Here is a 15,399-nt window from a genome sequence, read left to right on the forward strand (position 1 = left end):
TTTACTTATCACATATGAATCGTTCAGGTATAAACAGTATATATATATTTATTCCAAAGAACGATGCATTTCTTGCGATTTTCCAATAATATGCCCAAAAAAATTCTAGTTTTGGTGAAGAGATTACTATATAGACTTGGAATTGAATCTGAAATAGGCTACTTCGCGTGAGAGTTGAGCACATTATTACTATTAGGGTCAAACAAACAAACAAACAAACAAAACTGACGGTTTCCAGATTGAAATTGTAACTAGAGCGATCATTTCACATAATGATCTATTTCCCAGTAAACTCTAACTCATAGTGCTTTGCGTACACATCAGTGGCGGCTTTAGCGGATAGGCCTGGTAGGCACGTGCCTCCCTGAAAATTTTGAAAAATATATAAACGCTAAAAGATACAATAAAGAGTAAATATATTTTCCACTATTTATATTAATTAATAATTAACAAATAGCATCAGCTATCACTGTAGAAGTAATTTCCTACTGTTATTAATCAATCAAATATGTATATGTATCCATTAGCGAGGGAGCGGGCCTACCCAAAATTAAAATCCTAAAGTTGCCCCTGTTACACAGTAACAACTAGTTATAGCATACCGCACCTACATATTGAAAATTACATTTGTCAGCTGATTCGTTCAACATTGTTTAGAGTTCAAATAGTGCACAGTTTTCCCCAAAGTCTCTTGTTCACCGTGCATATATTTTTTTCTCGAAAGTTCGTAACCTACGACAGTATATAAATTGCGGGTCGGAATACTGTGCTTCCGACGAATATTAATTTGCTGGCATAATGCATGGTGAGCGACAATCACTTAAGTCACTTTTTAAACATTTCTACGATAAATGTTCAATTGATGCATTCTCGCATTTCAATTCATATTGCTATTGTTAATGGGGAGTAAAATTTGTACTGGACCACGTAAACGGTCGCCTTTACTACTTGTGATTTTTCAGTATTTTCACATCTGGACTTCATCCCTGAATATGCAGATTCTTATATGACGTTGAGTGTAGATGTTGATTAATATCTATTACTTAATTATTTGACTCAAAAATGAATGATAACTGAAATATATGATGGTAATTGCTTTTAATAGTCAATATTATTAGGTTGACAGAAAAGTGAATTTGAATCACGACAGCAAAATAGCTTGAAAATGTTTTCAAATGTTAATTTTTATATCAATAGACAGAATATATTTTCCCCCAACACATACAGATTACGAACACCTAAATTCTACATACACATAAAAATATACTAATTTATTTCCATATATATATATCTATAAAGGCACTGAGTGTAATATAAAATTAATCATTATACTTATTTAATATTCTTCACGTTTATAAATTACGTTTTATGTGTTGCTCGTTAGGCAACTAGATGAACAAAAAAAGATTGTAATTCAAATGGGGATATTTATGCATTCTATATATTGATTATGCAACTAAGATATCAACTTTTAATATGAGCATATTTTCCATTACGGACAATGAATACTTGAGAATTAAAGTTAACTGCCGTGAACTTCTGAGAAAAATCCAGAAAACACAAAACACCATTTAGACAGATATTTTATAATTTCGGCTATTAGTACGGTTAAGTTTGCCCCTGTTTTAATTTAAGCTGTCATATTTATTGTTCTTTCATATACAAATAAACAAAATTTTCTGTTGCATTAAGAAAATTACTTATAAGTAGCAAATATGTTCTTACCGTAACACTTTTTCTGTAGATAGGCACATAGCCAGGATTTCGTGAAGGGGGGGGGAAGCGGTCCGTGACATGAAATACTGTGGTCATCACAACAGGGGCTCGATCATTCTAAACTATTTTACTGAATCATATATTGGTTCGTTCAGCCAGGATTTCGTAACACGGAGGGGGGGGCGTGTTACTATCAACATATATTGGTTTGTCAGGACAATAAAATGAAGATATGTTGGTAAAATTTTAATAACAAACTATGAGAAAACTCGAGTAAAATAATAAAAAAAACTACTGAAAAAGATTTTACAATATTTACATCCTTCCTCTGTTCATTCAAATATAACAATTTTCCTTTCATGTGACCCAAACTATTATAAAATGTACATAATCAATAATGTCTTGTAAAATATTTTACAATATCTGCGTTCCTTTCTCTGTTGAATCAAATGTTAACAGAACTTTCTTTCCATATAAATTTTTGTTTTTATTATTCCATCAACTACTGTCGGTTCCAAATGACAGGTTAAAGGAGCAGTAGAAAATTGTTTTTGAAATAACATGTTTGATACTACAAGGATTCGATGACGAAAATTTATGATAAAAAATATCCACGTTGTTACACAACGGTACTATACTTTTGAAAGCTTAAAATCTCCCTTGAAATCCCCCTGACTAGTAGCAGAAATTCTGAGAATTCCGTAACTCTTCTGTACATTCTGAGAATTCCGTAACTTTTCTAGAAATTTCAAATTCCCTGACACTTCCAAGATATCTCGCTCACTTCGTCACCATGTATTTCAAGTAATACAAATCTCCTCATAAGAAAGAGTAACCAAAAGCTTCCTGATTTTTAATTTTTTTTTAACGCGATCCTTCTTTTTCTCATTTCATTTTTTCCATCCTTCCTTATTTGTTTCATTTCTGGTCTCGAAGGGGGTCCGGACCCCCCGGACCCCCCCCCCTTGGCTACGTGCCTGCTGTAGATGTCAACGTAACTATATCTTTTTCGTTCCTAAGCAACGCTATCCTTCTTTTTTATATATCAAGAAATCTAAAAGCATTCATAGTTGCAAACACCACAAAGAAATTGAAGTTCTTTTACAGATAAAAGTAACCTGTTTATTCTTCAATATTTTAACTAAATATCTGCTCAAAAGATATTAAATGGCAGCTTAATTCAATTTCAAACCTATATTTGTACATGTTGATTTTTTTATACTAAGACATTTTACTTTTACACAGTAAAATAAATATAGTTCAATTAATTGTAAATAAGTGTAAAAATATTAAATAGCAATAATTAAATTAACAAAAACTAAAATTGCATTGTGACATTTGGGACAATACTCGATGTTCCTCTGGCCGACGCTTCGTGGTGACTGGAATGATTTGAGTTGGCTACAATGTTACACTCAACCTCAACACGTTGATGCTAGTGGTCTACTATTTCCACGCTTGATTGAATGCATGGAGAGCATGCAAGCAACCGTTCGGTCTCTTTGATGGACGGGTTCCGCCAAACAAGGCACCCCGCCCGTAGTTGCTCAATTTTGGGCCTGAGTCCTCGTGCATGGAGTGCACCGCCAGGATTTGTCCCCTAATCCTGACTCGCCTAAGCAATGTAACCCCATTCTCTGAGGGAATGGGATACATACACTACACGGCCAAACCGAAGTCCTGAGTGCCTACCAGTTAACCTATTGGTGGAGGCAGACTGCTAGCGATCCAGTCGTACCATGCTCTGCAGGCATGGCGCCCGAACGTTATAAGGCAAGCTCACTTCACCCAGATTCCTGGGATTGGCTCCCATGAGCTACCGAATCCCACGGTTTGACCACAGCCCGGCAGAGTTCAACCCAATGCGGGAACCCCAGGCAATGCAAAAGCGGGCTAGTGTCTCGGCCCTGCCTACCTCTATCGTTCAACTGGCAACCGCCTTCAAGTATAGAGGCACCACGCACACATCGAGATGGTTCCGCATCTCTTCCAGGATCCAATGGTACATGTTAAGTCACCATTTGAGTTTGGTGCCAGCCCACATCCTACAGTTTACACCTTCCGCAGAATCAGAGCCGTTACCCAGATTCCTGGAATTGGCCCCTCCCCATCTCCGTTCAGACGCCCGGCAGGCAGGATTCCGACACTCCCCTCCCAAACAATATGAGGCTACCTATTTTTAACGTGTTTAGATACCACGTACACGTTGTAGCTAGGCTACTTGTCCGAAACTCAATGGTACGTGTAAACCACCATTAGAAGGGACACCCACACCCTTCCTCGGTAGGGGCGTTCAAACCATACGGAACTACCTCTTCTTACGGGAGAGGTTAACCGTACATTACCAGACCAAAGGCTCATACAGACTGTCTACCTTTAAAGACAATAGCAATTTGGGAGCGGCGGCTCCACTGGTAAGGTCGTAAATACTGCATCCAGTCAATGATAACCAGTATGCAGAAACACTACCTCAGCGCTCCTGAATTACGAGTGTGCGTTAGGATACTAGGTAATTCATCTCGGGCGAAAGAGCACGCACTACACGCTCTTTGAGGGCAGTACCTACATCATCCTTCCGGTAGGGCGTTGGATCCTCCCACACGTTGGGCACAACAACTACCTGCTCTTTCATATATGTTGAAGTACCACGTAGCCTTATCTCGCGGACCCAAGGTCACAGCTTAGATTCCCATTTCGGTGGATAGTCGAAGCGTCACCTCCGCCGGTAGGGGCGGCAGTTAAAAACTACCTACCTCGCTGAGGGCGTGACAAGGTCACACGTAGTTTCCCATATCCAATGGCAGGAGTTAGTCTCCCATTTCGGAGCATGGCCGAAGCCTCACCTCCACCGGTAGGTTGTTATCCTGATTTGCACTGACAACTAGCAAACATTGTCAGCTCTTAACACAGGATAAACAAGAGTGAAGCGTGTTCCCACGCTGCTCCCCAAACCCTATCTACCCCTCATCCACGACCAGTCCACCATAAGGCATGTGAACTGGCCCAAATTGAGGGGGTTCCTCCCCTTTCTCAGCACGGGTTTGGGAGCGGCCATGGCGGGGTTACTCAACATCAACACTCATGAATGTGCTGAAATGATTTTAAAAACAAAAAGAGAAAGAACGAAAGAAAAAAAATAAAAAGGACAGATTTCAGTTACACCAGTCGTGAATACACCTCTCAGTCATGGAGGAAAAAAACTGAAAAAATGTAAAAATGTAATTTTTAAAAAGATAAATACGGTATATTTCGTAACTTTTTATTGTAAGCAAAACACTTTTAGTTATAGTTCAATTTTGAAATAGAAGATTATATGAGAAATAATCAGTCTGGATCGTGGGAGCCTGCAGCATAGACCCACCGTGACTCACTCTGACCCACGACCCATCATGACCCATCACCTACTGTGATCCACTAAGACCCACTACCCATCATGACCCACTACGACCCACCACTCACGAAAACCCATTGTCACCAAATCTGACCCATGATCCACGCCCTCCTCTCCATTGAGTAAAGAGCTACACGTGTGATAAAACTAGGCTGTGGAATTATCACTAATCGGAGTTTGAATTTCTACAGTTAATCACTCAAGCACCACTCTGTTATCATACCGGTGGATCTGACATTTACGATATAAAGTGCTAAAGTGTTTGCCATGGGACATATTAGATTGAATTTCAATTTAATTATCATATATAATTATTTCCTTGTTTAATTACGGATACTTTTCAGCGGGAAATAGGATGGAATTTGAAAGTCTTAAATCAGGGTAAAGTAGGCTAACGTAATTGGAAGAACTGTAAAATTCCACTGTGTCTCAAAAGCCAAGTAGTAAGTCCTATTGCTATTATAACAATTACAAATATCAATATCCAAAAGTGCCTGAAGTTCATTTTTTCACTTAGGTATACCCATCTCAGGTAAGTAAACAGAAACAAATGAAAGAGGAAGAAAAATGGAGGCCTTGAAAGTAAAATGTAGACATATTCAACAGTGATCAGAAGATGCTTTCTACAATGTGCTGAGCAGAATGGGTCAGAATGGGTCATGGTGGATCGGTGGGTCACGATGGGTGGTGGGTCGCAGGGGATTACGTCGTGTTAACTCACGACCCACTCACAACCCAGTCACTACCCACTCTTGATCTACGACCTACTGATCTACTCCATCACTGGCCCTCAAGGAAGACCAAGGTGCGATTTCTCTTGCTTTTTCGAGAGTGTGTTCGGTTTTTCGAAATATTTGTCAGAACATATTACATTTACTTACTCGCGCACTATAGTATTAAATATATTTACGGTAGTTAATAAATTTATGCAATATGAGTAAATAGTTATATATGTATCAACGTATGTGTATATTCGCGACTTTGCTTGTGTAATTTTCTTTGCCCCTTTATCCTTAGAAAGAATTGCGGACGTTTCTGAATCTGTTCACAATTTGAATTTGAAAACCGTTAGTTGTTTCTGCCAGACCCTATATCTTCCGATTGTTGAATCGTGTCAACTTATAAAAAAAAAAAAAAAAGAAGAAGAAGAAGAAGAAGAAGAAGAAGAAAATTACTTGTTAATCACTGTGCTTAAGCTGCACAGAATCTGTGTACTCAATTGCGCCTTATCACACGACAAAAATAAGATCATGTGGCAATATTCCCACTTCCGGTTTTCGCGGCACATTCACCTACTGACTTGGGAACGGAAGGAAGTCAAAATATTTCACGCACATATTCTTATTCTATATATATACACATATATACAGCTTTATGAGAATTATATGTGCAAGAATAGACGACCTGTGTTGTAAACGTTAAATACACAGAAGTAAAAGTGCCTTGGAGCAACCAAAAAAAAAAAAAAAATCATTTAGTTTTTCACGGCTTTCACTTCGGCTTGCTACTTCAAAGTCTGGGAAGAACGGAAGCTACAAGAAAGAAAAATTGGGTTTTATAGTGCAACACGTTGAAAGGAAACTGGTGTTAAGCAAAAAAAAGTATCAGCGGAAGTTAGCTTACTGCTCCGCCATCTTCTCACAGAATAATGCAGAGAGAAAGGAGGATGACTCGTACCCACGCCACGTGCCCATGTGCAAACAGTCCAACAGAGGATTTCAATGCAGAAAACAATAGGAAAAGTATATTTATCTTTTTATTTCTGTCTCGTCTTATAATCGAAACTTAAAGTACAAGGACAATATAAGAAAAAAATCAGGAAATAGGTGCCCTATTTTTAAAAAAAAATCTTTTCTTCTTTTGAAAGTATTAAAAATTTCAAATGTTATATTGTTCAAACAATATCCATACAAATTCTGTTCTGACGTTCAATTGTTAGTTATTCTAAGTCAGGCGAGAAAAATAAATAAGATTCATAACAGTGAGCAGTACATTGTTCAAATAGATAACAATGAAGTTAAAATATCACACTGGTGTCTTCTTCTTCATCTTCTTCTTTTTCTATTATTATTATTATTATTATTATTATTATTATTATTATTATTATTATTATTATTATTATTATTATTATTATTATTATTATTATTATTATATTTTTCTCCACTCCTCATCTGAGCAAACAGATAGGGATATATGATACAATCGTGTATGCGAACTATTTAAGTATACTAACCTTCAGCTAGCTGGGAACTTTGTCCGCAGACCCCTCCCCCCCTCCTGTTTGCTCGGCCTACGGCCTCACACTTTTATATCTTTAAAATATCTCTAATCTTAAGCAAGGGCGCCGATTTCTCTGTAAATCTGGGGGGCCCATTCAGATGGAGAAGGTATATATATTGAGGATTTTAAGACATTGCATTCAAATTATGCCAAATATTGTATATTCATAAATACAATAGGTAAGTCCACATGAGTTTTTGGGGTTGGCCCGCCCCCCCCCCCCCAGGATCGGCGCCCTTTATCTTAAGGGATTTCGAGATATAGCCATATTACTTTAACAATTACAAATTCCATTCTTTTCCTTCCCACGTTTTCTTCCCTTCCAAGGAAAAAACAACACCAAAACACGGCTTTAATAATTTTACATTAAAAATCTAAATACCAATTTTCATGTCTCTAATCTTAACGAATTTCAAGATGTGGTCATCTAATTATAACAAATGTAACTCCACTCCTTTTTCTTCCCGTCTTTTCTTTTCCTTTTTGGATCAAATACAAGAAAAGAATATTAGACATGTCTAATTATTTTCAATGAGAAGCCCAAATACCGAATTTCACTTCTTTAACCTTAAGAGATTCCCAGATATGGACATTCTAATCCTAACTATATATAAAACTACATGAGCTTACATAAATTATTGAGCACTTCCTGTAGGGCTATAATGATTAAATTTGGCGTGATAGTAGCTTTCCGGAACTAACCAACAGAAAAATTGCCAAAAGTGAATATTTTGAATTTTTAAGGAATCTGAAGAGGGGATGAAGAACTTCCCCATGTTATTTAAAGGGTCCTTCTTTGTTTTGGACCTATAATCTCATGTTTTAGGTACTTAGAATTGGAATAAAAACTTGAAATTCGGAATGCTTGTACGTTTGCGTTAGCACTACCGAAGTAAATTTGTAACAATAAAAAATTACAACTTTAGAGTGGTTTTAAAGCGAACTGAAAATCTTTCCCATATTATTTATATGGGGCACCTTTTACACCCCCAAATTATTGAGCACTTCCTGTAGGGCTACAATGATTAAATTTGTCATGATTGTAGCTTTTCAAGACAAACTCCCAGGAAAATGACCAAAAGTGAATATTTTTAATTTTTAGGGGATCTAAAGATTGTATAAAGAATTCACCCATGTTATTTAAATGGGCCTTTTTCTGGACCTATAATCTCATGTTTTAGGTACTTAGAATTGGAATAAAACCTTGAAATTCAGTATGCTTGTACGTTTTCGTTAGCGTTACCTAACTGAATCATCAGAAATAAAAATTTCCAACCGTAGAGTTGTTTTATGGGGAACTGAAAAATCTTTTCCATGTTATTTATATGGGACGTCTTCTACATCCCAAATTGTTTAGGCACTTCCGGCATGAATAGGATGATGAAATTTGGCATGATTGTAGCCTTCCAGAACTAATTGACAGGAAAATTGCCAAAAGTTAATATTTTTAATTTTTTAGGGGTCTAAAGGGGGATGAAGAAATTCACATGTTATTTAAATAAGCGTTTTCTTGGGATACAAAATCTTATATTTTAGATAGTTGAAATAGGAAAAGAAACGATAGAATTGTGGATTCAAGAGGAGCGAGGCCGTAGGCCGAGCAAAGACAGTGTGTGGGGACGAAGTCCCCGGATGAGCACATTCAGGAAATATGAAGAGCAAGTTCACGAAATTCACTGTTGATGCAAAGAGCGATAGATAAGAAATTGCGAGGTCGTAGGCCGAGCAAACTCGTGGGTCTGGGGGTGGAGCCCCCTGCTAGCCAAAAGCTAGTCTTGCTATAAAACTTGTAATTTTCCTTCTCGTCTCCTTTTCTTCCCTCCTGGGTCACATTTGAAAAATCGCTGAAAGACGTGTCTAATGATTTTAAATGAGAAGTCCAAATTTTACCAAATTTTATATCTCTAACCCTTAGAGATTCGGAGATATGAGCATTTTAAGATAATATTGCTACCTCTCTTTACCCCGTTCCCCACCAATTTTCCAAAAATTCTTCCTTAGTGGGACTATACATGACAAACCTGTGCCTTTTCCAAATTTCAAATTTGTAGCTTAAAGGTGCTTGGCCTGAGCATTGGTCAATCAGTGAGTGAGTCAGTCAGGACTTCTTATTTTATAGATATTACTGTTACTTCGTTACTTATGGGGTTTTCAGATATTTTCTTACAATTCCGTCAATGTCCAGTATTGCACTCTTCTGTATCTTCTTCTACGTTTTTTCCTTTCTTTCACTCGGATTGTTTCAGGTACCTCTTTTTTATGTCTTTTGCACTACTCTAGTATCCAATATTAATATTACTCTTTGAATTGGGCAAAATCGTTATCTCATTTCCTTATTTACAAGTGACATCAGTCACATTACAGGGTTATCAGAGATACTGGTTTTATTTTAGATTTATTTCATATGTAAGAAAATCAAAGGATATGCTAAACCGAATCAAACTCAAGGGAAGCAGTCGTGTTCATACTTTAATTTGTTGAGCGTTATGAATATATAGACCTTTTTAAAATTGGATTAATCACTGAAGCATAAACAGTGCTTAAACAGTGTAGTAAACAAATTTAATTTTCCTATATCAAAATAGAACTTTAAAAAATAATAAATAGAATTTACAAATGTTAATATAATACGTCTGCAGGAGTGGCAAAACGAGAGAAACATCATGGGGCTAATCAATAAAATTAGCCCCAGGTGTCAAATCAACCAAATTAGCCCCAGATGACAAATCAATAAAATTAGTCCCAGATGACAAATCAACAAAATTAGCCCCAGACAAAGATGATCACACGAAACGTATATTTATGAATGAATAGAATATGGATAGCCACCGTTGAAGTCCTCGTTACCCATGAAAATGTTAATGGATTCATTGGATTAACTAAGTTAACGGATTCCGTTAGACAGTCGCTCTAGCTATCTATTGCAAAAATAAATAATAATTTAAAAAATCTCTTTCGTTCAAGAGTTATTGTGTAAAGCAATAGATGTACGTACTCATATTAAATCCTGTAAGTCCTATTACAGTGTATCCTATTACAGTAAAGTGTGTCCCATAAAGAATGCCACTTTTAACTGCATAATAACATTCCCATGCTATAAGCGTCGGTGGACCCGATGAGCAACTAGCGACATCTCGCCAAAAATTTGTTGCCCCTCAGTGACGATCCACGGGGACCCCGCTTCCGTTTTTAATATTATACCACCAGCGGTCCACCAGCAGCAGAGAAACAACGAAACGCCAATGAACAACAAAATTACTCCCTCTCCAAAAAAAAGTTAAGTCGCTTTTATGCGTAATTTGTTTTTAGATTAAGGTATCTAAAAACACTTGAAAAAATTCTTTTAAAAAAAGTACGCTGGCGTTGGCGCGAACCACCAACCTTATGATCACGAGGCGACTGTTCTTCCGACTTGGCCACGGAGACGAGTAGGAGAACGTCGCTTGTAAAGGAATAAATCGTTTAGGACTTTTTAACTTGGCTAATCGAAGAAATTAAATGTCGACTAAAAGCAGGGAATTCGTGTTACTATTCGGTTCAAAATCTCTTGTCGTCGCGAATTCTGTCGACGAATTTGAAGCTTAAAATATATAAAACGATAATTATGCCTGTTGTTCTGTATGGCTGCGAAACATGGTCACTTACTCTGAGGGAAGAACATAGACTGAAAGTATTTGAGAACAAGATAATTAGACGAATATTCGGACCCAAGAGGAACGGAAATGGGGAATGGCGGAAACTTCATAACGAGGAACTACATAATTTATATGGTTTACCCAACATTGTTAGGGTCGTCAAGTCTAGGAGGCTTAGGTGGGCGGGTATGTAGCTAGAATGGAAGAAAGTAGAAACGCTTTCAAAGTCTTGACTGGAAGACCAATCGGAAAACGACAATTAGGAAGACCTAGGCGCAGATGGGGGGACAATATTAAGATGGATCTCGCAGAGATTGGAATACAAAGTAGAAACTGGATGCAGTTAGCTAAGGATAGAAGTCAGTGGAGAGCTTTTGTGAACGCGGCATTGAACCTCCGGATTCCATAGGCCATAGAGTTAGTTAGTTAGTTAATCAGAGTGCTCCTTTAACCTCGTATATTCGACGATAAATGTTTGGAATCAGATAAAATTCGTTTACCATGTAATTTTATAACAAAATGACGCGCGTCTATATTTACTTTATTTCATGGTTCACCCATATTCACTTTCTAATGACCAGCAAGAGTTGCCATCTAAATTTATACAATTACACGCACTCATCCCAAGAGTGTTCACTCTTCATGATGTAGAGGCAGGGGTTACTCTTGACCCTCGGAACTCACTTTAGGAAAAAATCATCAGGAAAAAATAATATATAATAATAACTGCATGCACATGACTGGTGATAGTGTGTGTTGGTCCCTTCGCGATTCTCCGCGACGAATCGAAGAACTGCGGACCAAAATGCAGTCCTCGCTGCTACGCAGGGGAACCTTCAACACCCCAACAGTAGACATCTGTTCGACTCGACGAAATCCTGCCGCCAGTGGCACACTAACGGCAATCCTTCAACACGTCGCTATAGCGGCGATCGACATTTACAGGAAAGTGGGTTACTAAGTGTTGGAGACGTTTACGGCGATACTAATTTATTGACGAAATTAAGTAAAATTGATGAAATTACATATTACAGGTAGCATAGATATTTCTGCAATGTATGCTACCTGTGATTATGTATGAAATGTGATATGACTCAAATGACCTCGACAATTCTACAGGCACACTCTACGTTTTTTCGATGAAATTTTCCATAACTTTTCGGCATACTTGCACCTCTAGCTCTGAAATTACATTCTGAATAGCAGTCTTGAGCTCAGGAAGTGATCGTGGTTTGTTGGCGTACATACGAGACTTCAAACACCCACACAAAAGCAAATCATATGGTGTCAAATTACAAGATCTGGGTGTCCAATTCACGTCACCCTTGCGACAAATCATCCAGCTAAGGAACGCTTCTCTAACAACTCCATACAGTTCCCACTCGTACAGAAAACAGATGACTATCATGCGCTATTCGGGGCTCCGTGACTATGTAGCGTGACAAACATCTTGGCATTTGAAGGCGGCGCTCCTAGTTCCCTTTAAATGCTCCTAGCAAATGAGAGGCCTGCGGTATTGCCACGTTTATTTTGTATACATTCATCCCCTGCCACCTGATTGCGCTGTAGTTCGGCTGCTTAGCCACACCCCTTTCTCACTCGGCAACGTTGCTTCAGAGTTTGCGTTTTATTCATTTAGCTGCAATGCCAAGATGTTTGTCACAGGCTTTAATAACCACAAAGATAATAGACAAGAATTGTGTAACGTTCAATCCTGCCAACTAACTAGAACAGAAATAGCGGGAATTTCAAAAGTTGCTTTCTTTGCGGGACACCCTTTAAGGAGTCCATACACACAGACACATGCATGAAAAAGCCTTCCAACATGCATAAAAACTTATAAAACCATAGGCAAGGTGATAGTGTACTGGTATGGCCTCCCTCATGCATGTTGAAAGTTTTCAAAATCTTCTGTAAACTTGCATGATGGTTTTACCGTTCTTCATGCATGTTTACCGTGGATGTGCTCCTTCATACAAGTTCGTTGTTTTATATTTAGATCCGCCAATCACGACAGCGGAAGAAATCGCGTGACTCTTTCCTCCGATTCGTTCTTCCAGTAAGTTGGACAGCAAGTTGGTACGTGCGTGGGTAAAAATTCTTACAACATGTATGATGAAACAAATCTTTCATACATGTTGATCATGCAAGTGTGTGTGTCTGTGGGCCCTCATTACATCTACGACTCCAGTGATTATTTCTGATGATTTTCCCCGGGGGCAGGATTTTAATACACAGGGGTTTAAAGTAGCAATGAGAAAATACTCTTGAGCGCAATAAGAGATTTTCCCCGGTGCGAGAGACTTCGTAACGACATAAGAGATTCTCCCTGTGGTACTCTCTGACTCAGCCTTAGCTACTATAAATAATGTCCCATAAACTACACAGACCCCTCTTTCTCAAAATCCATTGTAATACGAATTAAAATTCAGGACTTGTAATGCGAAGACGGATCTAGTTTCTTTGTTCCTTTTCCTTTGGTTCCAAGCGTAGGATATGTTGTGATGTACTTTATAAGCTTTGTTGTTGTTTTTTTTTTTTTTTTTTTCACGAAGACTCCCTACAGAGCGGAGCAGGGTTAAGGAAATCACGCACGGATAAATAAAAACTCTTTCGCAGAACAAGGTTGAAAAATCTTTTAATCTTTTGCAGAATAAAAATGAGAATGTTTAAAAGAGGAAAAGAAAAAATGAAGAAAAGAAACAAAAGAAGATATTTGTTTCCTTCTTCTGTTCGCTTTCTTTCTGTGTTTTCTCTTTCCCTTTTCTAAACCCTCAAGGCTTTAGAAATACAGGATAGGCCAAAGGCGCAGCCATCGGTGTCTTTTCCTATAAAACTGTTCTCTGCTAATGTTGCTGTCATTTAGTTTCACTCATTTTCACAGGATGCTTGCATGTTTAATTAGATCCTAACAAAGAATGTCAGTTTCACTTGTTTATATCTATGGAAGATCGTGAACGCGTACGGAAACTTTCAGCTTAGAATAGGCGCCTTCGGCACAGGGGCGTCATTTCAGACTTCACGTGACAGGGGCAAGAGCTCGACATAAGTTTTGTATTAATATATTAGTAGACAATCGATTAAACTATACGTATTCTTCAAACACTTGAAGAGCAATTGCTCCCTCCTGCACCTCCTAAATGACGCCTCTGCTTCGGCACGAGAGGCCTGGGTTAGATTGCCAATAGTATCTCATGCAGTTCGGATCCCACAATTAACCCGCTGCGTTCAAGGTGTCATTTTCCTTTGTGCGTGCTGTAGGTAATACCAGGTTTTCATTTACTGTTAAAATACTGTTTAGATCATTACATAGGACATAGTTATTGAGGAGAGCATTCACACTACTGATGAAAACAATTATTTGCATTGTGAAACATTTGCACTGGAAAAGGGAATTTTTGATGTTCTGAAGGGATTTTATGCTGTTTCAGATTGGCAACACTGACCACAGATCAGATACAAAGTTTTTTTACGATCTCGAAATACGATGTCGAAGTCAGGTGCGGACTCAGGGTGGCGATCGCGGCGATCTCCCTCCCACCCCACCCGAAGAGGAAACTTTCTTATTTTATATATAAATAAAACCCATCCCAAAGTTTGAGAGTTCTAAGTAGCAGTATTATAACCCATCACCCCCCACCAAGAAGTCCGTCCTGGATCCGCCCCTGCTCGAAGTTGATAATTATTTATCGTCAAAACATGCATATGTATGTTGTAATTGAATGCTCCCTTGGCCTGACATCTACTGGGACAAAACTTTTTATTTATTTATTTATTTATTGTCTTTTCTGTCAGTAAGTTGCTGTCAAAATAAGGAGAAATAATTTAAGTAACCCTTACCTTGCATCCACTAAATAATTTCATCATCTCCAGGATTAATAAGGGAAATCCTTAATAAGAGAAAGGTTTTCATGGCATCTCCATGGATGTCACTGGTATTTTGCAACGGAGTATTTTTATGACGTCCGCATGGATGTAAGTGGAACGCAAGAAGTTAAACTTAGCGTCCACTCCCGTCAGGCGCGCATCCAGAAATGTTTGCTGGGAGGAGTCCAAAGTATTTTGAGAGGGTCCAATACGTGCATGTAATATTGAACCTGTTTTTATTTTGCACCTACAAGACGATAAGTAATTGTTAATTACAGCTAGTTATATTTTAAGAAATAGAATGACAGAACTAGGCAACTTTTATAAGAAAAGAAAGAGTACAGGTGAGGAGAAAAATCACATTTTTAGCCTACATCAATCACTTCTCTGCAAAACAAGTGTAGTTCTGTTAACAAAGTTTACAAATGTTGCGAGGGAAGGGGGCGAACCTGGTGAACTACCTGTGAGTCCGTCCTTGACTCTCGTATACCCTGGGTGCTCAAGGGAAAG

This window comes from Thermobia domestica, chromosome 8 (assembly GCF_964235325.1).
Source record: "Thermobia domestica chromosome 8, izTheDome1.hap1.1, whole genome shotgun sequence".
Taxonomy (NCBI): Eukaryota; Metazoa; Arthropoda; class Insecta; order Zygentoma; family Lepismatidae; genus Thermobia; species Thermobia domestica.